The sequence below is a fragment of the Pelobates fuscus genome, chromosome 9, assembly GCF_036172605.1.
Source record: "Pelobates fuscus isolate aPelFus1 chromosome 9, aPelFus1.pri, whole genome shotgun sequence".
NCBI lineage: Eukaryota > Metazoa > Chordata > Amphibia > Anura > Pelobatidae > Pelobates > Pelobates fuscus.
Window position 1 is genome coordinate 131,363,064 of NC_086325.1, and position 13,665 is coordinate 131,376,728.

Genomic DNA, 13,665 nt, shown 5'->3' on the forward strand with positions numbered 1-13,665 from the left:
CCATCAGCCCCACTGGACCCCAGGGAAAGAATCCACTCCAGCTCTCCCAAAGGTAGGGAGGCTTGGTGGATTTAAATTAATACAATAAGTAAATAATTTGTGAGTGTGTGAGGCAATGTTTGTGAGTGTGAATCTGTCAGAATCAGGGTGTGTGTCAGTGAATGTGTGTGTCTGCCAGTGAGTGTCTGTCATTGTGTGTGTGTGTGTGTGTGTGTCTGCCAATGTATGTCTGTTAGTGAGTGTGTATGTCAGTGAATGTGTGTGTCTGTCAGCAGGGCCGCCATCAGAAATTTTGGGGCCCCTGACAAAGCACAAGGTCTGGGCCGCCCCTCCCTCCCTCCCGGGCCCGCCCACGCCCTACCTGGTCTGCTGACAATGATGCAGGACTGAATGTGGTGTGTATAGTGTAAGTGAATTAGAATGTGTGTAATGGATGTAGTGTTTGTGTGTATTAGATACCGTTTGTGCAGTGAATGCAGAGTGTGTGTTTGTGTAGCGGATGCAGTGTGTATAGTGAACGCAGAGTGTGTGTTTGTGTAGCGGATGCAGTGTGTATAGTGAACGCAAAGTGTGTTTGAGTAGTGGATGTAGTGTGTGTATAGTGATGTAGTGTGTGTTTGTGTAGTGGATGTAGTGTTTGTATGTACTAGATGAAATGTGTTTAGTGGATGCAGTGTCTGTAGTGGATGTAGTGTGTGTATTAGACGCAGTGTCTGTGTATAGTGAATGCAGAGTGTTTCAATGTGTGGTGGATGTAGTGTGTGTACTGTGAATACAGGATGTTTGTGTAGTGGATGCTGTGTGTACAGTTAATTCAGAGTGTATGTTAGTGTAGTGAATGCAGAGTGTGTGTCAGTATAGTGAATCCAGAGTGTGTGCATAGTTTAATGAATGCAGAGTGTGTGTTAGTGTGTAGTGAATGCAGAGTGTGTCAGTGTAATGAATGTAGTGTGTGTTGAATGCAGAGTGTGTGTAAATGTGTAGTGAATGCAGAGAGTGTGTTAGTGTGTATCGGATGCAGAGTGTGTGTTAGTGTAGTGTGTAGTGGATGCAGAGTGTGTTAATGTGTAGCGAATGCAGAGTGTGTGTCAGTGTAGTGGATGCAGAGTGTGTGTCAGTGTGTAGTGGATGCAGTGTGTGTGTTAGTGTATGCAGTGTGTGTTGTGTTAGTGTATGCAGTGTGTGTTGTGTTAGTCTATGCAATGTGTGTTGTGTTAGTCTATGCAATGTGTGTGTTAGTGTATGCAGTGTGTGTTGTGTTAGTGTATGCAGTGTGTGTGTGTAAATGTGCAATCTGCGGGGGGGGGGGGGGAAGGGGCATTTTCCCATTAAATTTTTATTAAATTAATTAAATGTTATTCCCCCCCACCCTGCTTACCTGTGTCCAGGGAGGGGGGAGATTCCATGATCCCTGGTGGTCTGGTGGTGGGGCCCCCGGCCCCCTGTTACCGCGGAGGGGGCCAAGGCAGCACACAGCTTCCCCTCTCTTCTAATAACTCTTGCGAGACCCGCGGAGCGTTGCCATGGTAACCGGGTCTTGCGAGAGTTAATAGAAGAGAGGAGAAGCTGTGTGCTGCCTGGGCCCCCTCTGCGGTAACAGGGAGCCGGGGGCCCGCAGCTGCACACATAGATAGCGATATTCGCTATGTGTGCAGAGAGGGAAAGTGGGTCCATGCTGGGATGATTAGATTATTTTCTTCTTCCCGTGCTTATTCTCCATAGCATCCGTATTTGATTCTCACAGTTCACATTAAACTGTCAACCAGCGTTATCTTGTATTGTAACTGCATCTAAACGTTCCTTGTCAGAACCAAGACCAGATCCCCCCCTGAATCTCTCATGACACTTAATCAATTCAGGCTTCCAGAGCAGTCCGGGCCCCCCAGGACCGCCGGGCCTGTGACAACCATCATGGTTGTCACCCCCTGATGGCGGTCCTGGGTGCAGATCATACACTGTTTTGCTAGGGGCAGTGGGTCAATATTCCATGCAGCAGGGGAACCCCTGGCCAGCACTCCAGAAGAATGCCCAAACTTACTTACGGCAGAGCCGGCCCTTGCAAGCAGTGTACTGCAGGGGTTAACGTTAGTGTACGGCAAGGGTTAATGTGCAGTCAGGGCCGCCACCAGAAATTTTGGGGCCCCTAACTCAGCTCAGGGTCTGGGCCCCCTGAGGCCCGCCTCCAAATACCGCTCACTGGGTCCACACACAGACACAAACGCACACACTGATACATACTAACAGACACACATACTGAAACAGACATACACGCATACAGGCATACATACTGACACACACATACTGAGACATACACACAGGCATACATAGTGACAGACAGACACACATACATACAGACACCGACATACATACATACATACATACACACACACACACACACACACACATTCATACATACAGACACTGACATCCATACACACATACATTCATAATGGCATACAGACTGACATACATGCATATATACAGACATACTGACAGACATACATGCATACAGACATCCATACACACATACACACAGACCTACGTTCATAATAATATGCAGACATACATTCATACTGACATACAGACATACATATATACATATATAATGACATACAGAAATACATATACACATACATAGACATACATACAGACATACATGCATACAGACATACATGTATGCATACAGACATACACAAACATACATAGACAGACATACATACGTAGACATACGTGCATGCAGTCAGACAGACATAGACATACACACAGACATGCATCCAGACATACATACATACATACAGACCTACGTTCATAATAATATGCAGACATACATTCATACTGACATACAGACATACATATATACATATATAATGACATACAGACATACATATACACATACATAGACATACATACATGCATACAGACATATACATACATACAGACAGACATACATACATACATAGACATACACACAGACATACATACATACACACATAGACATACAGACAGACAGACATACATACACAGACAGACATACATACATGCATACAGACATACACGCATACAGACAGACAGACAGAGACATGCAGACAGACAGGCATGCATCCAGACAGACATACATACATAGACATACATGCATACAGACATGCAGACAGACATACATACACATACATGCATCCAGACACACAGACACACACGCATACAGACAGACATAGACAGACAGACAGACATGCATGCATCCAGACAGACCTACATACATAGACATACATGCATACAGACATACACATACAGACAGACATACATGCATACAGACAGACATACATCCAGACAGACATACATACACAGACATGCATACAGACACACATACATACATACAGACATACACGTACATGCATACAGACACACAGACATGCATACAGACACACAGACATGCATACAGACACACAGACATACACATACATGCATACAGACACAGACATGCATACAGACAGACAGACATACACAAACATGCATACAGACATACATACAGAGAGACACACATACACATACATGCATACAGACACACAGACATACATACAGACACACACACACACATACATACACATAAATGCATACATACAGATACATACATTGCTGCTTGCACATCTTATGGGACATGTTTTACATTACCCAACTTTTATCAAGGAGCACAGTTTATGCTGGTGACACACCTCACCCCATAACAGCTCTATAATTACCAGCACTACCACCAGCACCCCCAGGTAATAGTCAAGGTCTAAGTTTTTGTCAAACTGCCCCAAAGTTGTTTAGGAGATGGCACCATAAAAGCCATCTCACAGACAGACAGACAAACATACACATACATGCATACAGACAGACAGACACAGACAGACAGACACAGACATACATACATACATGCACACACACAGCTCATTTTCCAGCCACCCTTCTGTCTCTTACCTTTTCTTTGCAGGAGGGTGGCTGGGGATGATGGGAGTCGGCGCTGCTCCCTCTTCATTGCCGGGCTCTCCCTCTTTACGGCTGGGCGGGCGGGCGCGCTCCTCCCGCGCGGAGTGAGCTGGGAGGAAGTGAGCACTTCCTCCCAGCAGCACTTGCGGCTGCTTTTTTTTTTTTTTTTTTTAAAGGGGCCCGGTCGCGCTATACAACGGCCATAGCGCTGACCGGGCCCCTGAAGGAGGGGGCTCATCGGGTGGCCCTAAGTGTGTGGGCCAACCGATGGGCCCCACACGTGGGGCCCGGGCGGCCGGGCCCCCCAGGGCCGCCGGGCCCATGACAACTGTTATGGTTGTCATGCCCTGATGGCGGCCCTGTCTGTCAGTATATATATATATATATATATATATATATATATATATATATCTGTGAGTGTGTGTCTGTCAGTGTATGTCTGTGAGTAAGTGTGCGTGTCTGTCAGTGAATGTGTGTCTGTCAGTGTATGCCTGGTGAGTGTCTGTCAGTGAATGTGTGTCAGTGAATATGTGTGTCTGTGAGTGTGCGTGTCAGTGAATTTATGTATGTCTGTCAGCATGTGTCTGCCAGTGTATGTGTGAGTGTCTGTCAGTCAGTGGTTGTGTCTGTAAATGTGTTTCTGAGTGACTGTGTGTGTCTGTCAGTTGGTCAAATCAGTGAGGATGTGGATGTCAAATCAGTGAGTGTGTCTTTATGTCAGTGTATGTGTATCTCAGAGTGTGTGCCTGTCACTGACTGGCGGTGTCAGTGTGTGTCTGTCAGTCAAAGTGCGTGTTGGTTTTCGTCATGCCTAGGGTAGCAAAAATCCAAAATACACCACTGTATACAGCACATTATATATTATATCCATGTACAACACATTATATATGATTTCCCCCTTTCATAATATTGTAAAGCGCTGCGGAATTAATTGGCGCTATATAAATACCAATAATAGTATAATATAACAATATCCTTAACCATATACATCACATTATATATTATATCCATAATCATGCATAGCACATTATACATTATAACCACAGGGGTGTTGAAATGTTTTTAAAAACTACTTGTCCAGGGACTAAAGCGTTTGCCCAATCTACTTGTCCGCTGTGACAATCTACTTGTCCTGATAAACAATTCTTTAAATTAAAACCGTATTTAAATAAGGTCTTTATTGATAGTAATTTAGGAGAAAGACCGAACAATACTTCAATGCAATTAGCAAATGCAAGTAGGTAGTGAACTTAAACAGAATCATTTCCAAATGAGAATTGTAGCTCAAAAAAATATAACTATAATTAACTGAGGCAATCTCATGAGACCATTTATATCCATTGACATGCTTGGTTACAGAAAAGGCAGTGCTTAGACTGCTGAGCCTACAGGGTCCATATCTTTGCTCCAGAACCACTACATTAAACTGTAGTGGCTCTGGTGTCTAGAGCGCCCCTTTAAAAAGAGCATTAATAAATAGCTATGTAGTGTGTAGGTTATGCAGTGTGTGTAAGGAACATAATGTGAGGTGGGATAAGGATGTAGTGTGTATTTGTGTAGGTTATGTAGTGTGTGTAGAGAACATGGTGTGGTGCAGTATAGAGATGTAATGTGTAGGTTATGTAGTGTGTGTGGGTAGCATGGTGTGGTGCAGGATAGAGATGTAGTGTGTAGGTTATGTAGTGTGTGTTGGGAACGTGGTGTGGGATAGGGATGTAGTGTGTAGGTTAAGCAGTGTGTGTATGGAACATGGTGTCGTGCGGGATATGGATGTAGGGAACACACTATAGTGTGGTATAGGGATATAGTTTGTATGTTTGTAGGTTATGTAGAGTGTGTAAGGCACATTGTGTGGGGCAGGGCCGGACTGGGAAAAAAATTAGGCCCGGGCATTTTTCAATCATAGCGGCCCCCTAAGAAGGGGGCGGGGCCATAGAGGGTGTGTTTTGTCATCACTAATGGCAAGCACGTCCCCTCTCAAAGTGAGCATGTTGGTTCAATGCGCAGAGCCCCGCTGAAGATCTCTGGCATTAGAAAAAGGCCCTGAACTTGTTCTGCGTAGCGCAAGCAAATGTAATAACATGCTTGCGCTGTGTTTGCTTTTAAATTGTCTCTGGTGTCTCTACAAGTGGGATACCAGAGGACAAAAGGGCCAGGAAAGTGTATGGTGCATGTGTTTGGAGCCTGCTTGTGGGATTGCGTGTGTGTAGAGTGTGGTGTGGTATTGTGTAAATAGGTCAATTTCATTTGTGTTTGTGGTGTAATATGTGTGGCTACGGGCTGTAGAGAGTGTGTGTATAGGGGGCATAGTGTTATAGGGGATGTAGCAAGAGTGTGCATACGGGCTGTAGTGTGTGTGTATAGGTGACTTAGTGTGTGTAGGGGTTGTAGAGAGGGTGTGTTTAGAGAATGTTGTTTGTGTTTGCTGACAAGGAATGTAGTGTGTGTAGGTGGTGCAGTGTGTGTGTGTAGGAGATCTAGTGTGTAAAGGACCCAGAGTGTGTATAGGAGATTGTGTGTGTGTGTGTGTGTGTGTAGAGGATTAAGAGTGCATATAGGGATCTAGCGTGTATCTGGAGCGTAATGTGTGTAGTGGTGCAGTGTGAGGGGTATAGTAGTGTGTATGTATATATATATATATATTTATTTGGATGTATTGTATGTGTGAGGGGCGCAGTGTGTGTGTATGTAAGAGGGGTGCTGTGTGTGAGGGTGTTTTTATCTGCCATCACATTCTAGGTTTCTAATTTTCTTTGTCTGTTAACTCACTGAGGGTTATTTTATATATATATATATATATATATATATATATATATATATATTATATATATATATATGTGTGTGTGTGCTGTATGTGTGTGAGTGAGGGTGCTGTGTGTGTCTGAGGGTGCTGTGTGTGTCTGAGGGTGCTGTGTGAGTCTGAGGGTGCTGTGTGTGAGGGTGCTGTGTGAGTCTGAGAGTGCTGTGTGAGTCAGGGTGCTGTGTGAGTCTGAGGGTGATGTGTGAGTCTGAGGGTGCTGTGTGTGAGGGTGCTGTGTGAGTCTGAGGGTGCTGTGTGTGAGGGTGCTGTGTGAGTCTGAGGGTGCTGTGTGTGAGGGTGCTGTGTGTGGGAGGGGGCTGTTAGTGTGAATGTATTTTTTATTTAAATATATATATATATATTTTTATTAATAATAAAAAAAAAAAGTTATATCCCCCACCTCCCTTCTTACCTTTAGCCTGGGAGGGGGAGAGCTGGGTTTCCATGAAAGGAGCCGTTCTGCCATCCTTCCCTGGTGGTCCAGTGGTGAGAGTGAACTCTAACCTGCAGGCTAGAGTTCACTCTCGCGAGATCTGAGCGTTGCCGCGGTAACCGCGGCAACACTCAGAATCCCGCGAGAGGACCCGGCGGAGATGCTGGCTAGAGCTCCGCCGGTCCTCTCCTCCCTCCCCAGCCGGCGGCCGCCTGTAACAGTGCCTGTGGGCCGGTGAGGGAGATCTTTGATCTCCCCACCGGCCCCCCATGGAGACACACAGCATGGCCGGCGGCAGAAATCCTTGCACTGGCCCTGAGTCAATATTATTATTACACAATCATTATTATGTAGTAAGTTCATCTCTTATATTTAATAAAAAGTATGTGAACCTTTTGGAATGATATGGATTTCTGTACAAATTGGTCATAAAATGTGATCTGATCATCATCTAAGTCCCAACAATAGACAATCACAGTCTGCTTAAACTAATAACACACAAAGAATGAAATGTTGTCATGTTTTTATTGAACACACCATGTAAACATTCACAGTGCAGGTGGAAAAAGTATGTGAACCCTTGGATTTAATAACTGGTTGAACCTCCTTTGGCAGCAATAACTTCAACCAAACGTTTCCTGTAGTTGCAGATCAGACGTGCACAACGGTCAGGAGTAATTCTTGACCATTCCTCTTTACAGAATTGTTTCAGTTCAGCAATATTCTTGGGATGTCTGGTGTGAATCGCTTTCTTGAGGTCATGCCACAGCATCTCAATTGGGTTGAGGTCAGGACTCTGACTGGGCCACTTCAGAAGGCGTATTTTCTTCTGTTTAAGCCATTCTGTTGTTGATTTACTTCTATGCTTTGGGTCATTGTCCTGTTGCAACACCCATCTTCTGTTGAGCTTCAGCTGGTAGAAAGATGGCCTTAAGTTCTCCTGCAAAATGTCTTGATAAACTTGGGAATTCATTTTTCCTTCGATGATAGCAATCCGTCCAGGCCCTGACGCAGCAAAGCAGCCCCAAACCATGATGCCCCCACCACCATACTTCACAGTTGGGATGATGTTTTGATGTTGGTGTGTTGTGCCTCTTTTTCGCCACACATAGTGTGGTGGAATCTCGGTAAAAATAAATTTAGTAGGCCGAGATTACCACGTGGCATGTGTACGTGCATATGCTGACGTATCGATCAGTTAGTTGCACGTGGCAAGATACGATCAGTAGTGTACGGAGCATGTGCAAGAATACAGGATGTAGTATTCCCCTCCTCCATTGTGCTGGACAGGCCATGCGGTCAAGCAGGAAGTTAATTCTTATTTGTATTGATTGGTCAAGAGAATGTGCGGGTGGAGCTTAATATGGGAGGAGTTATATGCCTATATAAGGAGCCTGCACTATTGTCCGGGGCTCAGAACTTGTTGTATTTTGGTGACATTAGTCCCTCTGAGTCCCGATCGGTGAACCGAATAAAGAATCTCTTCCTTCCTGAAGAAACCTGTGTCCATCTCTCTGTGCTTGGCTCCGGTATCAATAGTGTTGTGTGTTTCTTCCAAACAACTCAACTTTGGTTTCATCTGTCCACAGAATATTTTGCCAGTACTGCTGTGGTACATCCAGTGCGAACTGTAAATGTACAGCAATGTTTTTTGTACAGCAGTGGCTTCCTCTGTGGTATCCTCCCATGAAATCCATTCTTGTTTAGTGTTTTACGTATTGTAGATTCGCTAACAGGGATGTTAGCATTTGCCAGTGACTTTTGTAAGTCTTTAGCTGACACTCTAGGATTCTTCTTCACCTCATTGAGCAGTCTGCGCTGTGCTCTTGCAGTCATATTTACAGGATGGCCACTCCTAGGGAGAGTAGCAGCAGTGCTGAACTTTCTCCATTTATAGACAATTTGTCTTACCATGGACTGATGAACAGCAAGGCTTTTGGAGATACTTTTATAACCCTTTCCAGCTTTATGCAAGTCAACAATTCTTAATCGTAGGTCTTCTGAGAGCTCTTTTGTGTGAGGCATCATTCACATCAGGCAATGCTTCTTGTGAAAAGCTGGTGTGTGTTTTTCATAGGGCAGCTGTAACCAACATCCTCCAATCTCATCTCATTGATTGGACTCCAGTTGGCTGACATCTCACTCCAATTAGCTCTTGGAGATGTCATTAGTCTAGGGGTTCACAAACTTTTTCCACCTGCACTGTGAATGTTTACATGGTGTATTCAATAAAAACATGACAACATTTCATTCTTTGTGTGTTATTAGTTTTTTAGTTAGTTTTTTAGTTGTGACTTAGATGATGATCAGATCACATTTTTTTAAATTCAAAGTTTTTATTGACAAGATTTTTCAAGGGGACGGGGGGGGGGGTACAGAAAGAAGAAGGGGTTGGGGTAGGGGTGTCAGGGATAACAATGATACAGCTCGACATGCAATGCAGCGTGACGATGCTTATGAGTACACAATGCATAGTACAGAACAGATAATGCAGAGTACAGAATACAGAATACTTGGGATGCAATATACACAGATGGTCACCCAGTGTGCGGTGATTGTTATATAACATATGGTGCTTGAGACATAACCTATTCTGCGCTACATTGTTGTGTATTGTTTGTGTATTCGTTGTTTGTGTGTAGTGGTGTAGCGTAGGGATGCCGCTGCGGGCAGGATGAGATGTCTTATGGGCTCGTTATCTATTTTGATTGCTTGCTAGCGTAGGTCATATTAAATGTGGGAGCTGCTTTTCATCTCGGAGACAAGGGCCTTGATGTGTCCTTGTGCGAAGTGCGTTTGTATCCTGTGAATTAAGCAGGGGGGGCACCATGTAGCGTTGTAGATAATTTTGCAAAGCAGCCTGCTTCATGATATCTTGGCGTTGAGCTATGACCCTTTGTGCATTAGTTCAATTTTGTGGTTACAGCATTGATTGTTTCTAGCTGCCCCCTTACCAGATCTCCGTGTCGCTTGTGGGCCTCGGATAGTTCGAGGGGGTTCGGTAGGGACCCGTTGGTAATTATGTTGCAGGGGGTTCTGTTTGGTTAGACAACTAGAGCCCTATAGGTAGTCAAAGGGGGAGGGGGGTGATTTTCCAGTATTCGAATGTTAGGTCCACCGGTGGTGTGACACGGAGATGGGTTTACATGCTTCGGTGGCAGTATGTAGTACTACAATCTCATTTTGTTCCAGAGTTGTGACAATGCCCTAGTTATGTCGGTTCAGAATCAGAATCTGGAGGTGTTGGGTTGTCAAGGGAGCTTCTTTGGTGGGGCGAGGGAGGTGGGTTTGTAAGTTGCCTTTCCCAGTATGTTACCCATGGGGCCCAAGTTGATAAGAGACGTGTCTTGTGTACCGCCGTTTGAGTGGATAAGCACTCATGGGTATAGTATTGATGTATTTTGGCCAGTAGGAGAGCCTTAGAGGGGCATTGTGTTAGCTTCCAGTGGTTTGCAATTAGGTTTTTCACTGCTAGTGCTATGAGCGCCATGATAGTTTTTACACGTTTTGGTACCAAATTGGGATATGTTAGAAATATACCTGTGGGGGCGGGGCCTGACAGCCAACATGGCCGGTCGCATATTGTAAGAGCTCCTGCAGCAAAGAGCAAACTTGCTAAGCTACCGACCGATACACGCACATTACCGGCAATCAGGGACCGGTACCAAACGCAGGAAGGCTCCAGGACCAAAATGACATCTGTCCGGCACCGATGTGCCGCGGCACAACTTAGACTGACCGTGCGGCCTATACCAGAGCCGAGCCTGAGGACCGGGAGAGGCGGCCGATCTCCTGGTGTGGGTCAAGCTCCTAAACGGAAGCCCATCGCAGCCCTGCTACCCCCCCTCTGGACCGGCGGGGGTCATCCCGGTCCTCGCAGGGGTCGATCACCCCCACAAGCGCACCTGACCGAGCGACACAACCCTCAATCCATCGGGACCTCGTGGGCCCAGCCAAGATGGCGGCGCAGACGAGGCCCGAGTTCCAGCATGCAATTGTTAAACCACCTAAGCACACAAGGGCCTGCATTGACCGGCTACGCAACTATTTCTGGACATTACTCAAAGCCCGGAGGCAACCCTACAGGCAGGCGATGAGAGAGGTGGCGGCGTGGATACGCCCGACCACCTGACGCACCCTACAGTGGAACCCCCCTCGCAGCACCAGGGCGGCCTCCAGTCTGCAACAGACCCGAAGCTCAACATGGCGAGAACCAGCGCCGGGCCCCTTGAAAACCGAAATGCATGATCAAAAGCCACGGAACAAGGACCAAACTACCCCTCACTCAGTGGTCCCAGCAACCAAAGACCCAAATCATACGTACCGCACAAGGTGCTGGCGGGAAAAAGCGACGAACCCCTCGAGCGCCATCTATCCCTCTCGCCTGAGCCAGGGTGAGCCCACCCATCGCCCCCTCTATGCCACCCACCACACGGGACTCCCTGATTCCCGAGCTCCCTACAAAGTGATCTACACAATGGAGGATGGATTTACAACTCGGACCCTACGCGGGGTCGGGGGCGAGAGAGCTGTTACACGGAGCCATAGCTCTCCCCTTGGACAATTCCTTCCAGTTTCCGTGCTTGGGAGTAGGATGAAGGCTCTGTTCTGAACCCAGGACTGATCAACTGCTACCGAATCCACTTCTTCCTGAGAGCTTCTTTAACCCACAGCTGCATGTTCGGATGGGAGGATGAGCAGCCACACGGCCATCATTACGTGCTCAGGTCATGGGCATCCACCTGCTGTCGGTCTCCCATCCACTGACATTGGCTAAATGACACTACCCATAGACTACCTCTACACGGTGGACGAATGGTCACTTAACTTTGCGACAGCAGGGAAGAGCTTATGAGGTTCCTGCGGAGCATGCAATTCTTAATGACGAGCTCCTGGTATTATTTCAAATGTATTAGATTCTGTTTTTCAGTTCCTTTAGCTTAATGTACATTGCATGTCAGTTGCCTCACTTTGTAATATAGTTCAACTTAAGAATTTAAGCATGTACTAACCAGCATCCCTGTGAAGGGAGACTAACCACTAGACTAAGCTGGTCCCCCTTAAATGTTAAGATTGATAGAGCGTTATAAGCATAAAACATCAACACAGGTTAACAAACTATCTACACTACAATTTCGTTAGCTTATACTTAATCGTTATTTGAAATGTATAACCATTGATCTTAAGCGGCATTGTGTTCTAATTCACCTGTTACCAACGTGATTTTGTTACAGCTTCCACTTAAAAATTTAAAATGCTGCCGACTAATCCTGACTACAAAAGCAATGTTTAACCATAATATATAAAAAAGAGGTACAAATGTTAAGGAAATGTTAGATACCATTGTTAGTGAATCCTATACTGTATCCTAAATGCACATTTCCCTCTCTCTATTCTGTATCCCATCTAATATACCTCAATAAAATACAGATTGACAAAAAAAAAAAAAAAGAAATATACCTGTATGTATGTCTAGAAGCGGCGCGGAAATGCCTATGATTTGCAGTATATTTTGAGCCTCCTGCCATAGCGGACAAATACGGGGGCACGACCACCAGATGTGAGTCATCATGCCACTGTCTGTTCCACATCTCCAGCAGATCAGATCACATTTTATGACCAATTTGTGTAGAAATCCATATCATTCCAAAGGGTTCACATACTTTTTCTTGCAAGTGTATATGCATCTATTTTAAATGCATTGCATTCTTATGTATTTCCACGTATTTTATTCTTTGTTTTATGGATATGCGATTGTGAGGTATTCCACAAATTTAACCTTTCATGCATGCAAGTAAGTTAATCTTTTAAAGTTTTTTAACTTTATTCTTATATATGAAGCAAAATATTTCATTATATATATACCGTATTTCTTTTTTTTTTTTAATTCTTTATTTTATTTGTGCACAGAGTTAACAAGCAGTTTTGCACTACCACGACAGCTGGTGCAAACATTAAGGATACATGCGGTAACAGCAGTGTGGTAACAGAAACATTGCACTTTTTTTTTTAAATAAACAAGGTTAAGTCACTAAATGTTAAACGATATGCTTGTTGTATAAGTGACATGTCATATGGATACAGCACAATTAGTCTCAAGGGGGTTTAACTTATGTCACAGAATCTGCACTTTTTATGGTAATATGCTTACATGCCTAGAGGGCCTGCCCGAACGTAGGACAGGTTATGTGTTTCAAGAGTCAGAGAAAGAGAAAACCTCAGGCAGGCTCACAGATTATCATTAAGCTTTAGGTTAGTTAAGATAAACAAATAGTAGTTACAAAAAATTATTATTATCCCCCGGAGACTCCCCCGGCTATGTGATGAGCAGAGCAGCCCCTTAGGCTAATAAAGAGTTAATAAGGGAAGGCAAGCGTTTATAAAAGAAAGCAGATATCAATAGGAGAGGGCCCAGAGTAAAGATTTAAACTCCAAGTGTGATTAGATGTTACAGCGTGTTGGTAGC